General features: G+C 47.4%; 1 protein-coding gene across 5 annotated transcripts in view; it reads right to left on the bottom strand.

The window, feature by feature from the left end:
- Window positions 1-24,777, bottom strand: part of rbks (ribokinase) — a 211,282-nt gene that overhangs the window by 6,856 nt on the left and 179,649 nt on the right. Inside the window, exon 8 of one of the 5 annotated variants that reach the window (XR_015079620.1) lies at window positions 545-1,936. The exons of the other annotated variants lie outside the window; for them this stretch is intronic. The gene's annotated coding sequence lies outside the window, so the exon portion shown is untranslated. The remainder of the gene's footprint in view (window positions 1-544; window positions 1,937-24,777) is intronic. 5 annotated transcript variants of the gene reach the window in all.

The raw sequence follows: 24,777 nt of genomic DNA, 5'->3' as shown, positions 1-24,777 counted from the left end.
AATACTCAAGATGTGGTCTCACCAAGGCCCTGTACAGCTGCAGCAAGACATCCTTGTTCCTGTACTCAAACCTTCTCGCTACGAAGGCCAACGTACCATTTGCCTTCTTAACCGCCTGCTGCACCTGCATGCTTACTTTCAGCGACTGGTGCACAAGGACGCCCAGGTCTCGTTGCACTTCCCCTTCTCCCAATCTATTGCCATTCAGATAATAATCTGCCTTCCTGTTTTTGACACCAAAGTGAATAACCTCACATTTATCCACATTATACTGCATCTGCCATGCTTCTGCCCAATCACCCAACCTGTCCAAATCATACTGGAGTTTCTCGGCATCCTCCTCACAGCACACACGCCCACCCAGCTTTGTGTCGTCTGCAAACTTGGAGATATTACATCTAGTTCCCTTGTCAGATCATTAATCAATTTTCAATTTTATTTGTCACATAACCAAATACAACAAGTGAAATCCAGTCAGTGAAATGCTTTTTTCTTAACGAGCCAAGCGCAATCAGCAAAGGACACTTAGCTGCCTGGTACGCACGGAGCCTGCAAGGACGGCAGCCATCTTCATCGGCGCCATCACAATAGGGTCCGTTCTCGCCTCGCTCCGCCTTTCCCGCACTCCTGCCCGACAATCTTCAGCCGCCGTGGTACCGACGTCCCGGGGCCTGCTTCTCCCTGGCTCTCCTTCCACCCGGTCTGACCTCCGAGCCTCCTGCGGGTTCCGACCTTCCAGGGCCTGCTTTTCCCGGCCTCGGTACGCTGGTCGCATTCCCTCCTACCGGTTCGACCTTAGCTGGGGTCCAAGGACCGATCCCTGCGGTACCCCACTAGTCACTGCCTGCCACTCGGAAAAAGAGCAGTTTATTCCAACTCTTTGCTTTCTGTCTGCCAACCAGTTCTCTATCCAAGTCAATAGCTTGCCCCCAATCCCATGTGCCTTAATTTTACACGCTAATCTCTTATGCGGGACCTTATCGAAAGCCTTTTGAAAATCCAAATACACCACATCCACTGGTTCTCCCCTATCTGTTTTACCAGGTACATCCTCAAAAAATTCCAGTAGATTAGTCAAGCACGATTTACCTTTTGTAAATCCATGTTGACTTTGTCCGATCCGGTCACTTTTTTCCAAGTACTCTGCTATTACATCCTTTATAATGGACTCTAGCATTTTCCCCACTACCGATGTCAGGCTTACCGGTCTGTAATTCCCCGTTTTCTCTCTACCACCCTTTTTGAACAGTGGGGTAACATTAGCTACCCGCCAATCCATGGGTACTGTTCCAGAGTCTATCGAATTTTGGAAGATGACCAGCAATGCATCTACTATTTCTAGGGCCACTTCCTTAAGTACCCTAGGATGTAGATTATCAGGCCCTGGGGATTTATCGGCCCTTAATCCCATCAATTTCCCTAACACCATTTCCCTACAAATACTGATTTCTATTAGTTCCTCCCTTTCATTAGACCCTATGTTCCCCGACATCTTTGGGAGGTTATTTGTGTCCTCCTTTGTGAAGACAGAACCAAAGTATGTATTTAATTGGTCTGCCATTTCTTTGTTCCCCATTATAAATTCCCCTGATTCTGACTGCAAGGGACCTACGCTTGACTTCACTAATCTTTTTCTCTTCACATATCTACAGAAAACTTTCGATTTACCAGCACCTAAATAACCGGAAATCTCGGTTAACCAGCAAAATTCAGGAGTAGGTTCAGGTAACTTTTATTACTTGCCTTCCTCCATGTGTTGCTGTGCAAGGGTGTGGCTGCAGCTGTTGCTAAGCTACAGAGACGCTTGCAACTTTGGCCATTGTTTTGAAGCTAGGGTTTGTTGCTTTATACGGAGCTCTCAGCTCTGTGTCTTTTACTATAGCGTTCGGTTATCCGGAATTTTTGATGAACCGGCACCACGTCGGTCCCGTCCGTGCTGGATAAAAAAAAGTTTCCTGTATAAAAGCTTTTACATTCAAACAGAACAGGTACCCAAACAGATGAACGCCACAGCAGACTGATAGAATCTTTTAAATAATTTTGTTGCTTTTGAAATAGATGGTAAACCACAGAGATTGAGCAACTTAATGGGGCTGTGCAAATATTAACAAAACTAGTCTTATGCCAGCACAAAGACACATTGTTTAAACCTATATAAATTCAGGCTATTAGAAGGGGGTGAAAGAAATGATGTAAAAGAACTCCGAGCATCTTTTTACTGATAGCTTTGAACCACAAACATTGCCAAAGACTTGATTCACTTATTTCTAAAGGTGCAGTTTGTCATAGAGTCATAGAGTAATACAGCACGGATAGAGGCCCTTCGGCCCATCGTGTCCGCGCCGGCCATCAAGCCCTGTCTAATCTAATCCCATATTCCAGCATTTGGCCCGTAGCCTTGTATGCTATGGCATTTCAAGTGCACATCCAAATGCTTCTTAAATGTTGTGAGGGTTTCTGCCTCCACAACCCTTTCAGGCAGTGAGTTCCAGACTCCAACCACCCTCTGGGTGAAAAAGTTCTTTCTCAAATCCCCTCTAAACCTCCCGCCCTTTACCTTGAATCTATGCCCCCTAGTTATTGACCCCTCTACTAAGGGAAAAAGCTCCTCAGCATCCATCCTATCTATGCCCCTCATAATTTTGTACACCTCAATCATGTCCCCCCTCAGCCTCCTCTGCTCCAAGGAAAACAAACCCAATCTGCCCAGTCTCTCTTCATAGCTGAAGCGCTCCAGCCCTGGTAACATCCTGGTGAACCTCCTCTGCACCCTCTCTAACGCGATCACATCCTTCCTGTAGTGTGGCGACCAGAACTGCACACAGTATTCCAGCTGTGGCCTAACCAGTGTTTTATACAGCTCCATCATAACCTCCTTGCTCTTATATTCAATGCCTCGGCTAATGAAGGCAAGTATCCCATATGCCTTTTTTACCACCTTATCCACCTGTTCCGCCGCCTTCAGGGATCTGTGTACTTGCACACCCAGATCCCTCTGACCCTCCGTCTTGCCTAGGGTCCTTCCATTCATTGTGTATTCCTTTGCCTTGTTAGTCCCCCCAAAGTGCACCACCTCGCACTTTTCCGGGTTAAATTCCATTTGCCACTGTTCCGCCCATCTATATCGTCCTGCAGACTGAGGCTACCCTCCTCGCTATTTACCACCCTACCAATTTTTGTATCATCCGCGAACTTACTGATCATACCCTTTACATTCATATCCAAGTCATTAATGTAGACCACAAACAGCAAGGGACCCAGCACCGATCCCTGTGGTACCCCACTGGCCACAGGCTTCCAGTCACAAAAACAACCTTCGACCATCACCCTCTGCCTTCTGCCACTAAGCCAGTTTTGTATCCAATGTGCCAAGGCACCCTGGATTCCATGGGCTCTTACCTTCTTGACCAGTCTCCTGTGCGGGACTTTATCGAAGGCCTTACTGAAATCCATGTATACCACATCCACTGCGTTACCCTCATCCACACACCTAGTCACCCCCTCAAAAAATTCAATCAAATTAGTCAGACATGATCTTCCCTTGACAAAGCCATGTTGACTATCCCTGATTAATCCTTGCCTCTCCAAGTGGAGACAAATTTTGTCCCTCAGGATTTTTTCCAATAATTTTCCTACCACTGATGTTAGGCTCACTGGCCTGTAGTTCCCCGGTTTTTCCCTACTACCCTTCTTGAATAATGGTACTACATTAGCGGTTCTCCAGTCCTCTGGCACATCCCCTGTGGCCAGAGAGGTCCTGAATATATGTGTTAGAGCCCCCGCAATCTCCTCCTTTGCCTCACACAGCAGCCTGGGATACATTTCATCCGGGCCTGGGGATTTATCCATTTTTAGGCCAGCTAAAACCGCCAATACCTCCTCCCTCTCGATGTTAATATGTTCGAGCATATCACAGTCCCCCCGCCCTATTTCTATGTCTACATCGTCCTTCTCCATAGTGAAAACAGATGCAAAAAATTCATTTAGAACCCCTCCTACATCTCCCTTGATGCTTGGTCCCAGTGTAGCTCCTACTTGGCATCATATTAGTCAATGTAGACTTTGACAAGAGCCATCACGGAATGCCATATCAAAGAGCTGCTTCTGGTTGAGTATTTTACTTTTAATACCAGTTCCTCATGTATTCCATTAAAATGCCGGTCTAGATTGGGGACTTCATTTCAGGTTTTTGTTTTCAGGGTAGTTGTTCCCTGCTCGTGAGTAATGCGTATTGCTCCTTCCTAACCCCCAAATGAATTTTATGCCATTAAGCCACTGTCCACATACTATTAAAATTCGTACACATTGTAATGATGGGAGAAGAGAGAGAAGGATGGAAGTTTCGGACGGACCATTTCACAGGAGAATTGTGACTATATTTATTCTGCGTTGGTTCTGTTCATTGACATTAATGGTGGTTCTTACATGATTCTTCCACCCACAATTTACCAAATTTAATTACTCGATGGACTAAAAGTGCTTCTGCTAGCGTTCTGTATCCAGGCCATCTTGCTCTTGAGCTGAGATGACCGTCTTGGAAGTTCTCCCTTGGATTACTGTCTTGTCATTCACTGAATGCATTATTAAATGGCCACAGCCCAGCAGCATTATATGCAAATATCAGCAGTCAATTCTCAACTTTGCTTTTACAGCAAACATTGAGATGCGTAGCACTCTGCAAATCAACTCCAGCTGAACAAGTGTGATTGAGTTCACAATTGCAGCACGCCAACCCACTTCATATTCACAGGTGAGCTATGCACAACACTTCATTACAACATCTAGCCCTGTCCAAAAGTCAGCTGCTCTCCCAATTATCCAAGTATTAAATTCTCGGTACAGTTAATATAGATATTTCACCTGGAGTCAGCAGTGGCTCTGGGTGTCTAATCATGTTTGTGGATGTTTTTCTTCAGAATGAATTGCTGAGCAAATGACTAAACAGGCTGTGGTTCAAATATGTGCAAATCAGCTTATCTGTGATCTAGTTACCAGAAAATGTAACCCAAACAATGTTTCTTGGCAAATGTTTAGCAGGATGAGTATAGAATACTATGGATTCTATGGGATGCGAGACTTTTATTATATTGTCCCACTGTGAACTCATGAACAGAATTCTATTGACCTGTGTTTTTATTAAATAAAAACTTGTGCAACCTTTACTTTCCATAATAACAGAAAACGCTGGAAAAACTCAGCAGGCCAGGCAGCATCCGTGGAGAGAGAAACAGAGTTAACGTTTCAGGTCGAAGACCTTTCGTCAGAACTGGAAAAAAGCAGGAAATGGAATAGATTTTAAAGCAAGTTTAGGGGCTGGGGAAAAGGGGGAGGGGATGAAAGAACAAAAGGGGGGGTCAGTGATAGGATAGAAAGCAGGAGAGATTAAGAGACATTAAGAGATATTCAAGGCAAGAGGAGTTGGTAATGGGACAGGTTAAGAAACAAAGGATGGCTCGAGATGAAGTGTGAATTGCGCTGGCAGAATGAAAGACAGCTGCCATGTGGGAGGGAAGAAAAAAAGGCCAAACAAAAGCGTGGATAAAAAAAAAATATATACAGGAAACTTTGTTATATCCGGCACCGACGGGACCGAGCTGTTGCCGATCTATCAAAACTGCCGGACATACCAGCGTTAACGTTGAAGCATACGGAGGTTTTCATCTCCGTATCTGACAACAAACACTGTTGCTTAGCAACAGCTTCTAAACAGTCGGTCCGTACCTTGGAAGCGTCTCTGTAGATTAGCAACAGCTTCAGAGAAACTTTCCAGAGCCTGACTGTTGGAAAAAAAAGCCACGAGAAGAAAAAAAACCTAACAAAACAGCTCCTGATTTCTGCCGGTAGATCGAGGTTTCCGGACATACAACCTCCGGATAAACCAAAGGTTCCTGTATATGTGATAGGGGCCGAGGTTATGATCTGAAATCGTTGAGTCCAGAGGGCTGTAGAGAGCCTAATCGAAAGATGAGGTGCTGTTCCTCGAGCTTACGCTGAGCTTCCGTAGAACAATGCAAGAGGTCGAGGACGGTGAGGTCTGAGTGGGAATGGAGCGGTGAATTAAAGTGACAGGCCACCGGGAGCTCGGGGTCCCCCTTACGGACTGAACGGAGGTGTTCCGCAAAGCGGTCACCCAATCTGCGTTTGGTCTCCCCAATGTAGAGGAGACCACATCGTGAGCAGCGAATACAGTATACTAAATTGCAGAAAGTACAAGTAAATCGCTGTTTCACCTAGAAGGGGTGTTTGGGGCCCTGGACAGTGGGAAGGGGGGAGGTATAAGGGCATGTGTTGCATCTCCTGCGCTTGCATGGGAAGGTGCTGGGCGAAGGGGTGCTGAGGTTGGTAGAGGAGTGGACTAGGGTGTCGCGGACAGAGCGGTCCCTACGGAATGCTGAAAGGGGAGGGGAGGGGAAGATACATTTGGTGGTGGGATCATGCTGGAGGTGGCGGAAATGGCGGAGGATGATCCGTTGAATGTGGAGGCTGATGGGGTGAAAGGTGAGGACAAGGGGAACTCTATCGTGGTTCCGGAAGGGAGGGGCAGGGGTTAGGGCAGAAGTGCGGGAGATAGAACAGACACGGTTGAGGGCCGTGTCAACCACAGTAGAGGGGAATCCTCGGTTGAGGAAAAAGGAAGACATGTCGGAAGCACTGGTATGGAAGGTGGCATCGTCTGAGCAGATGCGGCGGAGACGGAGAAGCTGGGAGAATGGAGTAGGGTCCTTACAGGAGGCGGGGTGGGAGGAAGTGTAGTCCAGGTAGCTGTGGGAGTCAGTGGGCTTGCAGTGAATGTCAATAACCTATCCCCAGTGATGGAGACGGAGAGGTCGAGGAAGCGAAGAGTCGGAGATGGAACGTGAAGGTGAGGGAAGGGTGGAAATTGGAAGTAAAGTGAATGAAATTTTCTGGTTCAGGGCAAGAGCAGGAGACGGCACCGATACAGTCATCAATGTACCGGAAAAAGAAGTGAGGGAGGAGACCCGAGTAGGACTGGAACAAAGAGTGTTCCACATATCCCACGAAAAGGCAGGCATAGCTAGGACCCATGCAGGTACCTATAGCAACACTTTGATTTGGAGGAAATGAGTGGAGTCAAAGGAGAAGTTGTTCAATGTGAGAACAAGTTCAGCCAGGCGGAGGAGGGTGGTGGTGGATGGGGACTGGTTGGGCCTCTGTTCAAGGAAGAAGTGGAGTGCCCTCAGGCCATCCTGGTGGGGGATGGAGGTGTAGAGGGATTATACGTCCATGGTGAAACGGAAGCAGTTGGGGCCGGGAAACTGGAAACTTCAAGTGGCGGAGGGTGTCGGAAGAGTCGCGGATGTAGGTGGGAAGAGACTGGACAAGGGGAGAAAAACTGGAGTCGAGATAGGAAGAGATAAGTTCCGTGGGGCAAGAACAGGCTGGAACTTTGCATAACTGGCCTGTATGCAATTTCCCTTAATTCATTATACCTTCATGTTATTCCAGACACGTCTGCACATTCTGTACAGGAATACCTCCCACATGATGCTTAATCAACTCTTCAATTTATCTGCTCCCCCCCCCTTCAATGACTCCCCCATTAACTGTAAGGTTTTACAGTTGTCCGAGTGCAGTGCTGTTAAGTGGGCCCCAATCTTATACACCATCCGTATTTAGGTTTAAAATTTAAAACTACAACTTGCAAAATTCTGGTCCCAGTATAATTGTTTACATTTGGAAATGGCTACAATGTTTCAAGATGCTTAATGTGATAGTAAATGCTTGCATAGAATTTACAGCACAGAAACTGGCCATTCATATTCTGGCCAACGGATCTATGCCTGATTAAAGTTGATGACTTGCATGTGCTTCACTCTTGTGGATTGGGAAGGCTTTTTGTCTCCTTCAATGTGCTATCAGCTCAGATTACACACAAGGTATATTCATCTCCATGTAACATGGAGGTGAAATAAAATTTTTAAAAGTTCACATTTCCAATCACACGATCTACATTGATGCCTACAAAAGGTAAAGTTCACAAACACAATATGTCCCTGAACAGGAACCATATATCATATGTGCAATAACATAACCTGGAGTGTATTTCAAGGATGTAGCTCATGTTAGGGTTCTGATGCTGTCTCACTGTAAAGATGTACGGCAGCATCTGAACTTGATGTATTACTGCCTTGTACAGGAAACTTTCAATTAACCGGCCCCTAAATAACCGGAATGCTCTATCCACCGGCAAAATTCAGGAGTCGGTTCAGGTAACTTTTTTTACTTTTAGTTACTTTTATTACTCCATTTGTTGCTGTGCAAGGGTGTAGCTGAAGCTGTTGCTAAGCTACAGAGACGCTTGCAACTTGTGCCGATTGTTTTGAAGCTTAAGCAACAGGGTTTGTTGCTTTATACGGAGCTCTGAGCTCCGTATCTTTTACTATAGTGTTCGGTTATCCAGAATTGTTGATGAACCGGCACCACGTCGGTCCCGTCCGTGCCGGATACCAGAAAGTTTCCTGTAATACTCTCTCATCCTCTCACTTATACATAATCAGAATTGCACATCAGTGAGTCTTGTATAAAATAAAAAAAATTCAAGCAGACCGTACCGGCAAAGAATGAAATCTAAGGTGGCATCAGCGGAAATCCCACCTAATTTGAAGAGTCACTCACTTTGGGAACAAGTGACTGAGCATTTTTTTAAAATAAGGAAGCGATAGGTTTCCGGCAGTCCCTGACCAGAGTTCACAAGCAGGGGGTCGTCACAACAACTTTGGACCACTGTGCACTGTAAGTGTGCCTGCATTCAGAGCTTTGTCTGGTATTACTAACAACTGTGAGGATTGTTTTGTAAAAAAAAAGCAACCCTGGTTAACAAGAATTTCTAGACTGCAGAATTTGAACAAAGAAAATATTGTGTCTAAGAGCCAAAAAAGACTGAAGAGATAAATAACTCCAACCTTCACCTGAGAGAGTGAGTGATCCAGTAACCCTTTGAAAGGTGAAATTTAGGGTATCTAAAGATGGAAAAGGTGCAATTTATTGTGGGAGGGCAGAAAGTTCAACAACGACTTTATATTTATTGTAAGACTGACACAAAGGTGCTGCTTCTTTAAATGTGCATCAAATAAAACCTTTGAGTGGCTGATCGTTATTAGTAGCTTCTAAGTTGCCTACTCCTGACAACATCTTCCATTTAACACTACAAGCTTTTCATCCACCAGTTGTTTCCACAGTGGTAGGAGAAATGTGTGTACAAGTTGCTTTTTAATTCCTCCCCAGAGAGCGGTTAGGAAAACTCATCCCATGTTCCATGCAATCGTGCACTTGACTCATTTGCCCACAGAGCCAGGGTGACTGGTTAATCATTCAGAGAGACTGCAGTTGATAACCATTGCATTCCTATCTGCTGACTCGCTGTTATTTTTTAAAACTGAACATTGCTGTTTTTCTTTTTTTTCAACAAACATGCCTCACCACAAAGCAGATTATTCACAAAGACAAATGAGATCAAAGATAGACAATGTGACAGTGTCCACAGGGTAAAATGCCTGTGGTCACAGCCATCTTTTCCACTGCATGGATTAATTCTCTACACAGTAAAATGATGGTAATCTGGTTGCCAATTTCAATGTTAAAAAAAAATTAAATCAATTCATAAGTCAGTCAACCATTAAACTGATTCATAAACTGATTTCACTGAAATAACTTTCAAAAGAGCATTACTTGCAATAACAAAGGGCCTTATCATGTTGTTGAACTATCTCAAATATGGATGGTTTTGACTGCTGTGTGGGCAAATGCTGCTGCCATTCTGTGCCAGTGATGACACACAAACGGCACCCAGATGAATGATCAGTTAATTCGTCGTTACTGGTGGCGTAGGTGGAGGGAGGAATGTTGGCCAGGAAAACTCCCCGCTCTTCAAATAGTGACTTGGCTTAACATCTTGCGGGCATTTTTCATCTCACTACCACCCTGTTTACACCTAAAAATAGGGATGTAGTGGGACCAGAATCGCATGGTGTATTGGCCTGCTGGTTGTCCACCCGTTCCGACTTGCGAGTAGATCTCGATTTAGTTGGCCACAGAAACAGGCGTGGGCCTCACTGATAGATGCAATTCGGGATAAAATGACGCAGTTAAGACCCTGATGTAATTTTCATCTCTAGCTGTATTGCTACCACCAGTTTCTCAATCTGCCCACAAACCACAGGCAGTGCAAATCATGGAGGTGGCCTTTTCCAGCGGTATTTAAAGGATCCTCACCTACTATCAGCTAAAATGCTGGAAAGTTTGGGGAGATATATTGCTTCTATTTAAAGTGCTTATCGTGGCTGTAGAACATTCTGAACTCCAAAGAGGGTTTCTGGCAAAGCACTTTTTTCTTCACGGGGCTCCTTCTCCCAATTCCACGCTGGCTACAGGATGAGGACGAGGAGGAGCAAACAGCAGCAGCTGCAGGGTTGGCGAGTAGAACGAGGCGCACTTGCAGGAATCTTCGACCTCCCAACACTGTGTATGGGCCCGCGACAACATAGCTGCAGTTTTCTGGGAAGCAGTGCACGAGGAGACTGCACAAGGGATTGAGGGGATGGTGGTAACTTGGTTATGTAATTGGCTAAGGGATAAGAGGCAGTGTAGTGGTGAATGGATGACTGGAGGGAAGTGTGCAGTGGGGTTCCCCCAGGGGTTGGTATTAGGACCATTGCTTGTTATATATAAATGACCTGAACTTGGGTATAGGGAATACAATTTTGAAGTTTGTGGCTGATACAAAACTTGGCAATGTAGTAAATAGTGAGCAGGATAGTAGCAGACTTCAGGAGGACATAGACAGACTGGTGAAATGGGCAGACAGGTGGTTGATGCAATTTAATACAGATAAGTGGGGTACCTCAGGGATCGGTGCTGGGTCCCTTATTGTTTGTGATCTACATAAATGATTTGGATGAGAATGTAAAAGGTATGATCAGTAAGTTCGCAGATGACACGAAAATTGGTGGGGTGGTAAATTGCGAGGAGGAAAGCCTCTGGCTACAGGACGATATAAACGGGTTGGTCAGATGGGCGGAAAAGTGGCAAATGGAATTTAACCCTGAAAAGTGCGAGGTGATGCATTTTGGACGGACAAATAAGGCAAGAGAATACACAATGAGTGGTAGGACCCTAGGAAGTACAGAGGGTCAGAGGGACCTTGGTGTACATGTACATAGATCCCTGAAGGCAGCGGAGCAGGTAGATAAGGTGGTTAAAAAGGCATATGGGATACTTGCCTTCATTAGCCGAGGCATAGAATATAAGAGCAGGGAGGTTATGATGGAGCTGTACAAAACGCTGGTGAGGCCACAGCTGGAGTACTGTGTGCAGTTCTGGTCGCCTCACTATAGGAAGGATGTGATTGCTTTGGAGAGGGTGCAGAGAAGATTCACCAGGATGTTACCTGGGATGGAGCGCCTCAGCTATGAAGAGAGGCTGGACAGGCTGGAGTTGTTTTCCTTGGAGCAGAGAAGGCTGAGGGGGGACCTGATTGAGGTGTACAAAATAATGAGGGGCATAGATAGGGTAGATAAAGAGGAACTTTTCCCCTTAGTGGGGGGGTCAATAACAAGGGGGCATAGATTCAGGGTAAGGGGCAGGAGATTTAGAGGGGATTTGAGGAGGAACTTTTTCACCCAGAGGGTGGTTGGAATGTGGAACTCAATGCCTGAAAGGGTGGTGGAGGCAGGAACCCTCACAACATTCAAGAAGCATTTGGATGAGCACTTGAAATGCCATTGCATACAAGGCTATGGACCAAATGCTGGAAAATGGGATTAGACTGGACAGGGATGGATGGGCGGCGCAGACACGATGGGCCGAAGGGCCTCTTTCTGTGCTGTAAAACTCTATGACTCTATGGGCTAGATTTTCAGTATAGGCAGTTTTGGGGCGCTAACCTTAGCGCCCGCCCGAAGTTAGCGCCCGCCCCAAAGTAGCGCCCCGTTGCCGGGAATTCAGTGGCTTCGCCCTAAGAGGTTGGTGGAGCGCTAAAAGAGGCGTTCCACTACTCTCTTTAGGCGCTAAGCCGGCGGTCCAGAGGGATAGCGCCCAGGCGGGGCGCAGCACGGGTGCGGTCATTTTTGCACTGACAGCAGACCCCGTGGTGCCGACCAGCTCTTAAAGGGGGAAGGGACGAATTGGTCTGCTGCCACGCCCTGCACACTGCAGCCTTGCAAAGAGGCCTCAACACTACTGCTCAGCCCCAGGGAGTCATGGCAACGCCAGAGAAGGCCCGTCAGCGTGCCCTGCGCTTCTCAGAGGGTGATCTGGACATCATGGTCACAGCTCTGGAGGTGAGGCGCAAGATCTTGTTTCCAGACAGTGGGAGGAATCCAACCCACCACGACTACACCAAAGCCTGGAAGCAGATCGCCCAGAGGGTGACGTTCACCGGCGAGGCCCCCAGGACCCACACACAATGCCGTAAGAAGTACAACGATCTGACCAGGATTGTGAGGGTGAGTAGCCTTTCCAGTCTCCTCCTCATTCTTGCATGTACACCTGACATGATGGGCAAAGGGACCTGAAAGTCCTTTTGGCCAGCCCTCAGCCAGCAGCATTGGGACAGTCATGAGCATCAAATGGCCATTCGGCACTCTACACTTTGGCCAAGCTATTCCACCATGGGAGGCAGTGCACACTACATCAGGGCTTCACTCTGTCCAAGCTATTCCACCATGGGAGGCAGTGCACACTACATCAGGGCTTCACTCTGTCCAAGCTATTCCACCATGGGAGGCAGTGCACACTACATCAGGGCTTCACTCTGTCCAAGCTATTCCACCATGGGAGGCAGTGCACACTACATCAGGGCTTCACTCTGTCCAAGCTATTCCACCATGGGAGGCAGTGCACACTACATCAGGGCTTCACTGCGCACTTACAGCCCGTCCTTTCTCTTGCAGGCTAAAGTAGCGTTTAATCGCCAGGCCCGTGCCAGGGGTGGCCGCGCCAAGCTGCAGAAGCTCACTCGGCTGGAGGAGCGCGTGTGTGTGCTCATGGGAGCACGTGTGATTGTCCCCACAGCGTGCGGTGTATCCGACCCTCCACTGCCCGGCAATGGTAAGGACCTCGCCTTTTGGCCCTCTCGCGTCGCACTGGCCCATCCGAGCTACCTCCTTTGCCACTGTCCCACCAATGCGCTGAATCCCACCAGTCCTAACTCCCTCGCTGACGCCGTCTCCTCACTCTGAAGCTACTCTTGTGCATTCCTGCTTTCAGCTGGTGACGACCAGGACCCTGAGGCTGCCAGTGACAGCACCTCCAACCAGGAGGAGGAGGAGGAGCAAGCCGGACCTTCGGGGGAACAGTCACGTCCCGCAGGAGAGGAGGAAATGCTCGACACCTCCTCACTGGACGAGTGCCTGGAGGAACTGTCGCAGGGCAATGCAGCTTCTGGGACCAGTGGCGTCCAGCCACCCAGCAGCCGTGCGCGTGGCCCGCGGCCTTCCCCCCAAAGGGGGGAAGGATCAGAGGGGAGTGCTGCTGCTCGGCACACTCGCCGTCACCAACGCGGCAAGGGTCCCCTAGTTCGGCCCCCTCCTCCCCAGCGGGAGAGTCGCGACTCCAGTCCGGACACCTTCACTTCGGAGGAGGTGCGGAAGCTCGATCAGATGGCCGACGACTCGGACCGGCGCCACACGGAGCTCATGAGCGTGGTGGGGCGCATGCCTGAGGCCATCGAGTCGCTGGCGACCAGTGTGCGCGAGTTCGGGGCAGCAACTGCTGCGACTGGCCGCATGCTAACTGATGCCGTCAAGACCCTGGCGGATGTGATGCGCGCGCACACCAGGACCACAGGGCCACTCACTGCTGCCACACGCGCTGTCTCAGGCAGGCATCGCCAGGGCAGGCGCCGCGCTGGACCATCCCAGCAAGCCGGCCGTCGGCTGATTGCTGCGGATCCTGCAGTGCGGGCCCGGCCGAGTGCCACCGCGCCACAGCACCAGCCAGCGCATCCCAGACGCCTGCTGGCCCACATTGCGCCATCCGTCGCCGCCATTCCCCCTCTGGGCCGTCAAGGGCAAGCGGCTGCAGCTGATGGTGGCCAGGCTCAGGTGCGCCACTCAGGAGACGGCCCCTCGAGGCCCAAACGCCGTGTAGGCCGCCCCCCAGCGGCATCTGGCGGAAGGGCATCTGAGCCTCAGGCGCCTTCCCCCAGCCTCGCAGCAGCCACTGGGCAGAGCTTGCGAAGGAGCAGCAGGCAGGGCAGGGGAGGCAAAATGCTGGCCAAGGTCTCGCCCTCGCGGGCCACTCAGTAGAGGGTGTGGCCAGCTTTCCTTTAATATGGCGGTGGCCATCTTTATTTTGCCCATGGTTGTGCTTTTGGAGGGCTTTTTTTTTGCGTTAGGCCGACGTTGAGGCCCGGTTTCAATAAAGGTGGAGTGGCTCCTCCCCAGTTTGTGGGAGTGAGTCGTTTGTTGGGCTTTTTGTGGGGCCCGTTTATTGTTTTTGGGGATTCATGTGGGAAGGGCTTTTCATTTTTGTGTAATAAAAAATTATCTTTATTCATGCAGTCTCCATGGTTGTTCTTCTTAGTGTTTGTTGGCTTCGCCGGCTGAGGGCTTGCGGAGCGGCTGCATTCATCTTCCCTCATGGCCCCTGGCCATTCCCTGACAGGGGGCTTAGAAGTACCGTGTAATAAGGTGGCGTCGTGCGGCCCTTGGCCCTGGTCGCTCCCTCCTGGGAACGTACTCCTGCTCCTCCTCCTCCTCCTCCTCCTCCTCCTCCTCCTCATGCTCCTCCTGCTCCTCCTCCTGAGGTGCTGGTCCAACGTCAGGTGGCAGTGCCTGAGTCCTGCGGATAGCCAGGTTGTGTAGCATGCAGCAAACCACCACAAATTGGGAGACCCGGTCCGGCGAATACGGGAGAGCTCCTCCGGAGCGATCAAGGCAGCGGAACCGCTGCTTGAGGACCCCAATAGTTAGCTCGATGATGTTGCGGGTGGTTTGATGGCTCTCGTTGTAGGCCTCTTCAGCAGTGGTCCTGGGCGCGCGGAGCGGGGTCATGAGCCAGGTGCACAAAGGATAGCCTTTGTCCCCGAGTAGCCATCCTCTTGGGGGAGGCTGTGCCTGGAACATGTCATGCACAGTACTCTGCCGCAGGATAAAGGCATCGTGGCTGCTGCCTGGGAAGCTGGCATTGACTGCCATGATGCGCTGCTTGTGGTCACAGACCAGCTGCACATTCAGAGAATGGTAGCCCTTCCTGTTGCGATACTGCTCGCCATGCTCCAGAGGGGCCCGCAAAGCCACATGCGTACAGTCAATGGCGCCCTGCACCAAGGGGAATTCCCCGAGTCTGGAAAATCCCAATGCGCGCTGATGCTGGCTCTCCAGGGCCATGGGGAAGGAGATGAATTGGCTTCTCCTTCTGAACAGTGCTTCGGTCACCTGGCGGATGCAGCGATGCGCGCCGTACTGGGAGATGTTTGCTATGTCCCCAGCAGCGTATTGGAAGGAGCCGGTGGCATAGAAGTTCAATGCCACTGTCACCTTCACTTCCACCGACAGAGACGTCCTGCACCTGAGCTTTGGCCGCAGATCTCGGCGAAGCAGGTGGCAGATCTCTGCAATCACCCCCTTCCGGAATCGGAGCCTTTTAACACATCGCGCGGCACTCATGTTTAGGTAGGAGCGCTGCTGGCGGTATAGCCTGACTGGGTAAGGCCTACGTGGCCGACGCCTGTAGCCCCCTCTGCCTCTAGCCAGGGCTGCCCCTCTCACAATGCGTCTGCGAGCCCTACGGACATGGAGCTGCAGCTCCGCGTTGGCACCCCATGCAACCCCCATCAAATCCTGGCAAACACTCTAATTTCCAAATGGCCACTTGCAGCGCTGTTGCCTGAGTCCAAAAATACCTGGCTCTTGCTGCTTGAAACCAGTTAGCTATCCTCCTTGTTGTGTCTCCAGAAATGCGTTGCACAAGACTGTTTTCTGAAATAATGGATGGCCTTTATACTGGAGAGGACGTTCCCTTTAATTAGCGCCCCCCGGGGCCCGCGCTGGTTGTGTTGCGTTCCTTTTTCCAAACGCTCCGGCCGCCCGCCGCACAATGGGGCGGTCCGACTGAAGTTTGCAATCGGGGCGGCCAAAGGGCGTTGCACGAGGATGTGACGTCATTTTCTGCGCGCGCATCCGGGCGGGCGCTAAACTTTGCGCCGGCGCTAACGGGCAACTTAATTTGGGGCGGGGCGCAAACTGCGCTGCGCCCGGGCGCTACACGCATAGCGCCCGGAAATCACTTCTCTTAAGGCGCTAACTGCTGGCGCAAGCAACTGAAAATCTAGCCCTATGACTCTAAGTGTGAAGTGATGCACTTTGGGAGAAACAACATGGAGAAGCAGTATAGTCTAAATGGTATAAAAGCAAAATACTGCTGATGCTGGATATCTGAAATAAAAACAAAATAATGGAAACACTCAGCAGCTCAGGCAGCATCCGTAGAGAGAGAAACAGAGTTAACGTTTCAGGTTGATGACCTTTCGTCAGAACTAATCTAAATGTTACTTGTGCACCAGTCGCTGAAGGTAAGCATGCAGGTGCAGCAGGTGGTTAAGAAGGCAAATGGTATGTTGGGCTTCGTAGCGACAGGGTTTGAGTATAGGAACAAGGATAAGAACATAAGAACATAAGAAGTAGGAGCAGGAGTAGGCCATACGGCCCCTCGGGCCTGCTCCGCCATTCAATAGGATCATGGCTGATCCGAATCTGGACTCACGTCCACTTCCCTGCCCTCTCCCCGTAACCCCTAATTCCCTTATCTGCTAGGAAACTGTCTATCTCCATTTTAAATTTATTTAATGTTGCAGCTTCCGCAGCTCTCTGGGGTAGCAAATTCCATAGATTTACTACCCTGAGTGAAGAAGTTTCTCCTCATCTCAGTTTTGAAAGGGCAGCCCCTTATTCTTAGATTATGCCCCTACTTCTAGTCTCACCCATCAGTGGAAACATCCTCACCGCATCCACCCGATCAAGCCCCCTCACAATCTTATATGTTTCGATAAGATCGCCTCTCATTCTTCTGAACTCCAATGAGTAGAGTCCCAACCTACTCAACCTTTCCTCATACGTCAACCCCCTCATCTCTGGAATCAACCGAGTGAACCTTCTCTGAACCGCCTCGAGAGCAAGTATATCTTTTCTTAAATATGGAAACCAAAACTGTACGCAGTATTCCAGGTGTGGCCTCACCAATACCCTGCATAACTGCAGCAAGACTTCCCTGTTTTTATACTCCATCCCCCTTGCAATAAAAGCCAAGATTCCATTGGCCTTCCTGATCACCTGCTGCACCTGCATACTAACCTTCTGTGTTTCATGCACCAGGACCCCCAGATCCCTTTGTACTGTAGCACTTTGCAGTTTCTCTCCATTTAGATAATAACTTGCTCTTTGATTTTTTCTGCCAAAGTGCATAACCTCACACTTTCCAACATTATATTGCATCTGCCAAATCTCTGCCCACTCACTTAGCCTGTCTATGTCCTTTTGCAAGTTTTTTATATCCTCCTCACTCACGGCTTTCCCTCCCATCTTTGTATCGTCGGCAAACTTGGATATGTTGCACTCGGTCCCTTCCTCCAAATCGTTAATATAGATTGTAAAGAGTTGGGGTCCCAGCACTGACCCCTGCGCAACACCACTAGTTACTGATTGCCAGCCCGAGAATGAACCATTTATCCCAACTCTTTGTTTTCTGTTAGATAGCCAATCTTCCACCCATGCCAGTATATTACCCCCAATCCCGTGATTTCTTATCTTGATCAGTAATCTTTTGTGTGGAACCTTGTCAAATGCCTTTTGGAAGTCCAAATACACTACATCCACTGGTTCCCCTTTATCCACCCTGTATGTTACATCCTCAAAGAATTCGAGCAAATTTGTCAAACATGACTTCCCCTTCATAAAACCATGCTGACTCTGTCCTATTAAATTATGTTTATCCAAATGCTCTGTTACTGTTTCCTTAATAATGGACTCCAACATTTTGCCAACCACAGATGTTAGGCTAACTGGTCTATAGTTTCCAGCTTTTTGTCTACTTCCCTTCTTAAATAAGGGTGTTACATTAGCAGTTTTCCAATCTGCCGGGACCTTTCCTGAGTCCAGGGAGTTCTGGAAAATAATCACCAATGCATCCACAATCCCTACCGCCACTTCTCTCAAGACCCTAGGATGTAGGCCATCAGGTCCGGGGGATTTATCCGCCTTAAGTCCCATTATTTTACTGAGTACCATCTCCTTAGTGATTTTAATCGTGTTTAGCTCCTCCCCCCCCCCCCCCATTGCCCCCTGTTTGTCCAGTGTTGGGATATTTTTAGTGTCCTCTACTGTAAAGACTGATACAAAATATTTGTTCAGCGTCTTGCCATCTCATGTTCCCCACCACTAGTTCCCGGTCCGATCCTCTAAGGGATCAACGTTCACTTTAGCCACCCTTTTTCTTTTTATATAGCTGTAGAAACTCTTGCTATCTGTTTTATATTTTTTGCTAGTTTACTTTCATAATCTATCTTCCCTTTCTTAATTAATCTTTTAGTTATTGTATGCTGGCTTTTAAATGCTTCCCAATCTTCTATCCTCCCACTAGATTGGCTACTTTATATGCCCTTGTTTTCAGTCGGATACTATCCTTTATTATTTTACTAAGCCACGGATGGCTGTCTTTTCTTTTATTCCCCTTTTTCCTCAGTGGAATATATTTATCTTGAAAGATGTGAATATCTCCTTGAATGTAGACCACTGCTCTTGTACCGTCTTACACTTTAATCTGTTTTCCCAGTCCACTTTAGTCAATTCTACTCTCATACCTTCATAGTCTCCTTTATTTAAGCTCAGTACGCTGGTTTGAGATCCAACTCTCTCATCCTCAAACTGAATTTGGAATTCAACCATATTATGGTCACTCATTCCAGGGGATCCTTTACTAGGACATTTTTTTATTAATCCTGTCTCATTACACAGGACCAGATCTAAGATTGCCTGCCCCCTGGTTGGTTCAGTTACATACCGCTCAAGGAACCCGTCCCTAATACACTCTATGAACTCTTCCTCAAGGCTGCCATGCTCAATTTGATTAGTCCAGTCAATATGAAAGTTAAAATCCCCCATGATTATAGCTGTTCCCTTATTACAAGCCCCAACTATTTCCTGATTTATACTCCGACCAACAGAGTTACAACTGTTAGGAGGCCTATAGACTACGCCCACTAGTGACTTTTCCCCCATATTATTCCTTATCTCCACCCAAACTTTTTCACTATTGTGGTGTATGTGCCTTTAAGAGCCCAGGTGTGCGTAATGCCGGTAATTGCCACTTGGGCTATATAAGCCTGTGTATTGTGTATATCCTTTAGAAACCCCCCCCCCCCCAAGACTTGCTTAGTAAATACCTATGAACCAACTCCTGTCTTCAGTGTCTTTATCTACACACGGACGCTACAACTATCCTGATCCTTTGACCCAATATCATTTCTGACTATTGCAGTGATTCCATCCTTGATTAACATAGTAACCCCACCTCCCTTTCCTTCCTGAAATAACACAGAAAATGCTGGAAATACTCAGCAGGCCAGGCAACATCCGTGGAGAGAGAAACAGAGTTAACGTTTCAGGTCTGGGACCCCTTCATCAGAACTGGAAAAAGCTGGAGATGTAACAGATATTAAGCAGGTGCAGAGACAGGGGCGGGGGGAGGGGGGGGGGGTTAGGAGGGGAGGAAGAAATAGAAAGAACATCCTGTACTTTTGTAAGAGGCAGGAAAGATAAAATGTTGCAAATGGGAATGGCAAAAATCATACTGCATGAAAAATGGGGGCACGGATAATTATCTGAAATTGTTGAACTCAATGTGGAGTCCGGCAGGCTGCAAAGTGCCCAATCGAAAGATGAGGTGCTGTTCCTCGAGCTTACGTTGAGCTTCATTGGAATGTTTAGTTCCCAGTCATGATTATCTTGCAGCCATGTTTCCGTAATGGCCACCAGATCATACCTGTCTTGCTGCAGTTGTACAGGGCCTTGGTGAAACCACACCTTGAGTATTGTGTGCAGTTTTGGTCGCCTTATCTGAGGAAGGATGTTCTTGCCATGGAGGGAGTGCAGCGAAGATTCACCAGACTGGTACCTGGGATGACAGGAATGATGTATGAAGAGAGATTGGGTCGATTGGGCTTGTATTCGCTGGAGTTTAGAAGAATGAGAGGGGATCTCATCAAAACTTATAAAATTCTAACAGGACTAGACAGACTAGATGTAGGAAGGATGTTCCTGATGGCGGGGGAGTCCAGAACCAAGGGTCACAGTCTAAGGATAAGGGGTAAGCCATTTAGGACTGAGATGAGGAGGAATTTCTTCACCCAGAGAGTGGTGAACCTGTGGAATTCTCTACCACAGAAGGCAGTTGAGGCCAATTCATTAAATATATTCAAGAAGGAGTTAGATATATTTCTTAAGGCTAAAGGGATCAAGGGATATGGGGAGAAAGCAGGGACAGGGTACTGAATTTGGATGATCAGCCATGATCTCATTAAATGGTGGAGCAGGCTCGAGGGGCCAAATGCCTACTCCTGTTCCTATCTTCTATGTTTCTATGTTACTATTTTGAGGGGGGGGGGGGGGAAACAAGACCAGAGGAACCTGGGGCTGCATATTCACAAATATTTGAAGGTGCCAGGGCAAGTTGATAAGGCGGTTGAGAAAGCATATGAGATACTTGGCTTTGTAAATAGGGGCATTGAATACAAAATACAAAGAATCCATGCTAAACTTTTATAAATCACTAGTTAGGCTTCAGCTGGAGTATTATGTACAATTCTGGGCACCACACTTTAGGAAGGGTGTCAAGGCCCTGGAGAGGGTACAGAGGATGTTTACCAGGATGATACCAGGGATGAGGGACTTCAGTTACGTGGTGAGATTGGAGAAGTTGAGATTATTCTCCTTACAGCAGAGAAGTTTAAGGGGAGATTTAATAGAGGTATTCAAAATTATGAGGGGTTTTGACGGAGTAGATGAGGAGAAACTGTTTCCTCTGGCAAGTGGGTCAGTAACCAGAGGTCATAGATTTAAAATAATTGGCAAAAGAATTGGAGGGAAAATGAGGAGAAATCCTTTCACACAGAGGATAAGATATGGAACACACTACCTGAAAGGATGATGGAAGAAGATTCCATAGGAACTTTCAAAAGGCAAATGGACATGTACTTGAAGAGGACTAATTTGCAGGGTTATGGGACTAATTGTACTGCTCTTTCAAAGAGCTGGCACAGACACCGCAGGCCAAATGGCCTCTTCTGTCCTGTAAGATTCTATGATTCTCTTTAGAGGCTGAACATTAATTCCTCCACTGCTCTAACAGTCATGTCCAGCTTCTGTCCCAGTCCTTCCACCCTCAAATAAACGGTATCTGACTAAAAACCAACAGTGATATTCAGGTCATGGGAACATAGGAGCAGGAGGCCATTCAGCCCCTCGAGCCTGTTTCACCATTCAATGAGATCATGGCTGATCTGTATCTTAACTCCATCTACTGCCTTGGTTCTGTAACTCTTAATACCCTTGCCTAACAAAAATCTATCAATCTCTGCTTTGAAATTTTTAATTAACCCCCCCCCCCCCCCCCCCCACACAGCCTCAACAGCTTTTTGGAGAGAAAGTTACATGATTTCCACTACCCTATGTGTGAAGAAGTGCTTTCTGACATCACCCCTGAACGGCCTAGGTCTAATTTTAAGGTTATGCCCCCTTGTTCTGGACTCCACCCCCCTCCCCACAAAGGAAATAGTTCCTCTTTATAAGAACATAAGAAATAGGAGCAGGAGTAGTCCATTTGGCCCTTTGAGCCTGCTCTGCCAATATATCTACCCTATCAAAACCTTTAATCATCTTAAACACCTCAATTAGTTCACCTCTTAATCTTCTAAACTCAAGGGAATACAAGCCTATTCTATGCAACCTGTTCTCATAATTTAACTCTTTAGCCCAGGTATCATTCTGGGGAATCTGCACTGCAGCACACCCAAGGCCAATATGTCCTTCCTGAGGTGCGGTGCCCAGAACTGAACACAGTGCTCTAAATGGGGTCTGGCCAGAACTTTATACTGTAGCATAACTCCCACTCCTTTGTATTCCAGCCCGCGGAACTAACTTTGCAGGGCCATCGGCTACTATAGGAACAGAAAGGTTTGAGAGGGACACAGCCCACCGACCTGAAGTAGTCGGCGGGAGGCCCAAACTATTAGATGACACATTCAAATTCTGTTGAGAGACTCAAACCCACAACCTTCCAATTTAGAGGCGAGAGTGCTACCGACTGAGGCAAGATTAAATCTTCAAAGATGAAATATTATGAAAACAACAAGCACTCCATGTTGGTAGACAGCTCGTCTATTATTTGTTTTCATTAGCTTGAAGACAATTTTTAAGGCGTATTTTTAAAAAATGTATAAACTATATGGAATTCATTGTTTGCTGCTGAAATTACTTGTTCATGTTTAGTTAGGTTTGTGCATTCCCAGCGAGGGGCTGCCTCAGAAATGCCTGTGCAGCTCACGACTTTTTCACTTAACCTCTCAGCTGAAGATGGATGATGTGAAAACAAGATTGGGGGGAAAGAAGAAAAAGGAAGACTTCAGGACTAATGAAACTTACTCAACAACTCCATTATCATTGTATCATAGAATCATAGAATGGTTACAGCACAGAAGGAGGCCATTCGGCCTGTCGAGCCCGTGCCAGCTCTCTGCAAAAGCGCTTCAGGCGACTAGCCGGATGGTAGAAGGCAAACGAGATGAACCTTAGTCCTTTTTCGTCTAGCAATTCCTATGTTCCTGGTGTTGCTCTGTTTAATGTCTGGATTTTTGTCAGTGTTGAATTTTTTTTTAACTCGTACAGTTTTATTACTAGAAACCGCATGCAAGGGGTGAACTGCGGTTTTCTGTGAGCTAGGCTTGGCAAAGCACTGAAAATAAACCTTATGTTATGGTAGATGAAGGTTGGTTAATATACATTAAGGTGATCCCTGAAAAAAAATGTTCTTGCATGTTAGTGAAAATTAGATTCAAGACATTCAGTTCCAGTTCTCGCAAACAGATCGGTGGGTGGGTGGGGGGTGGGGGGAATAAACATCCTTGCCATTGGGAAAGATTGCCTATGTTCAATATTGATTTTCTGCATTTGTCCAGGATGGCTGCAAGAATGGTCCCATGCCATTTGGACACAGTTGCAAGGTTTGGGTAGTGGCTTTGACTGACAGCTGTATGTCTGATCTTTGAGTAGAGGACAAGGTCATTGATTGACTGTAGTCCTCTTCGACAGACAGCTTGGAGTCAGAGACCCCGCTTATGAAATTATATTGGGCCACATGGGTGATCGAAGAGTCAGTCTATAGCCAGTTTTTCGGTCAGTGTTTTGCAGATGCAGCCAAAGGGATCAATGTTCTTTAAAGCTTTGGACCTACCTAGCAAGGGGAGGTAACTAGTTTGAAAAATGGCGAGTAAGTTCTTGCTTAAAGTCTATATTTATATAGAAGGTGACTATTATTTTATGTATCGAGGAAGGTAGAGAAATAAATATTTCACCAAATTATACTGGTTACTGTTCCTTCATTTGCTTATGTAAATAAAACTACTTGTTAGTCCAAGACCTGCATTTTGATTTGGCAAGAGTGTATATCCAGTCCGCCTTTCAAGGAGAGGAGAATAACATAATGGCATGATCATAATCTTACTGGTCAATCATAGGTTGCAGCTTATCTAATGCTGGTCCCAGATTTTAAGGGCTAACTTTACAAAAATGGCTGAAGATCTGGCAAAAGTTGACTGAGCAACCCTACCAGATAGGCAATCAAGTACAGAGGACAAATGGGTAATATTTAAAACCATTCTCAAACTGAACAAAGCCATGTATGTCCCATGGTTAAAAGGGCACATGGTAAAGCCAAACCATTATGGTTGACTGGGAATGTATTGGGCCAAATTAGATTGAAACAGATGGCATTCTACACACTTATGGCACCTAACTCACAGGAGAACAGGGAACATGCAATTAAGGGATAAAAACAGCCATAAGATTAGCCAAGAGATCTCTGGAAAAGGAGATTCTGAAGGGGATTGACAGGGTAGATGCTGAGAGGTTGTTTCCCCTGGCTGGAGTGTCTAGAACTAGGGGGCACAGTCTCAGGATAAGGGGTAGGCCATTTAAGACCGAGATGAGGAGGAATTTCTTCACTCAGAGGGTTGTGAATCTTTGGAATTCTCTGCCCCAGAGGGCTGTGGATGCTGAGTGTGATGAAATATGTCATTCATCAGACTCTGTATTTAACTACATATATTGTATTGCCTGCTCCTGTGTTTTTACCTTGTATTGTATATAGTGCACCGCCCCCTTTCTCCCCATTGGGTGTGTCGGCTCCGCCCATACCTGGCCCTACTTAAGACAAGCCCAGGCTTGTCTTGCAGCAGAACAGCAGAATGCTAGGTGAAGACACAGGCATCTTTCTTTGCTAATAAAAGCCTAGTTTTATCCAGTTAACTTTGAGCCTTGAAGTTATTGAGGCGCATCACTGAGTCTTTGAGTATATCCAAGGCTAGATAGATAGATGTTTGGACTCTAGGGGAATCAAGGGATATGGAGATCGGGCGGGAAGGTGGAGTTGAGGTCGATGATCAGCCGTATGGCCTACTGCTCTTATTTCTTATGTTCTTATGAGATGGTGCGTAATTGTGGCAGTCACAGCAAAAGCTTTTTTGTCAGAAGTCAGAAGACTATTAAG

The sequence above is a fragment of the Somniosus microcephalus genome, chromosome 9, assembly GCF_052327205.1.
Source record: "Somniosus microcephalus isolate GS21.2 chromosome 9, FLI_Smic_1.0, whole genome shotgun sequence".
Classification (NCBI taxonomy): Eukaryota; Metazoa; Chordata; class Chondrichthyes; order Squaliformes; family Somniosidae; genus Somniosus; species Somniosus microcephalus.
This window is presented reverse-complemented; position numbering and strand designations above follow the sequence as displayed.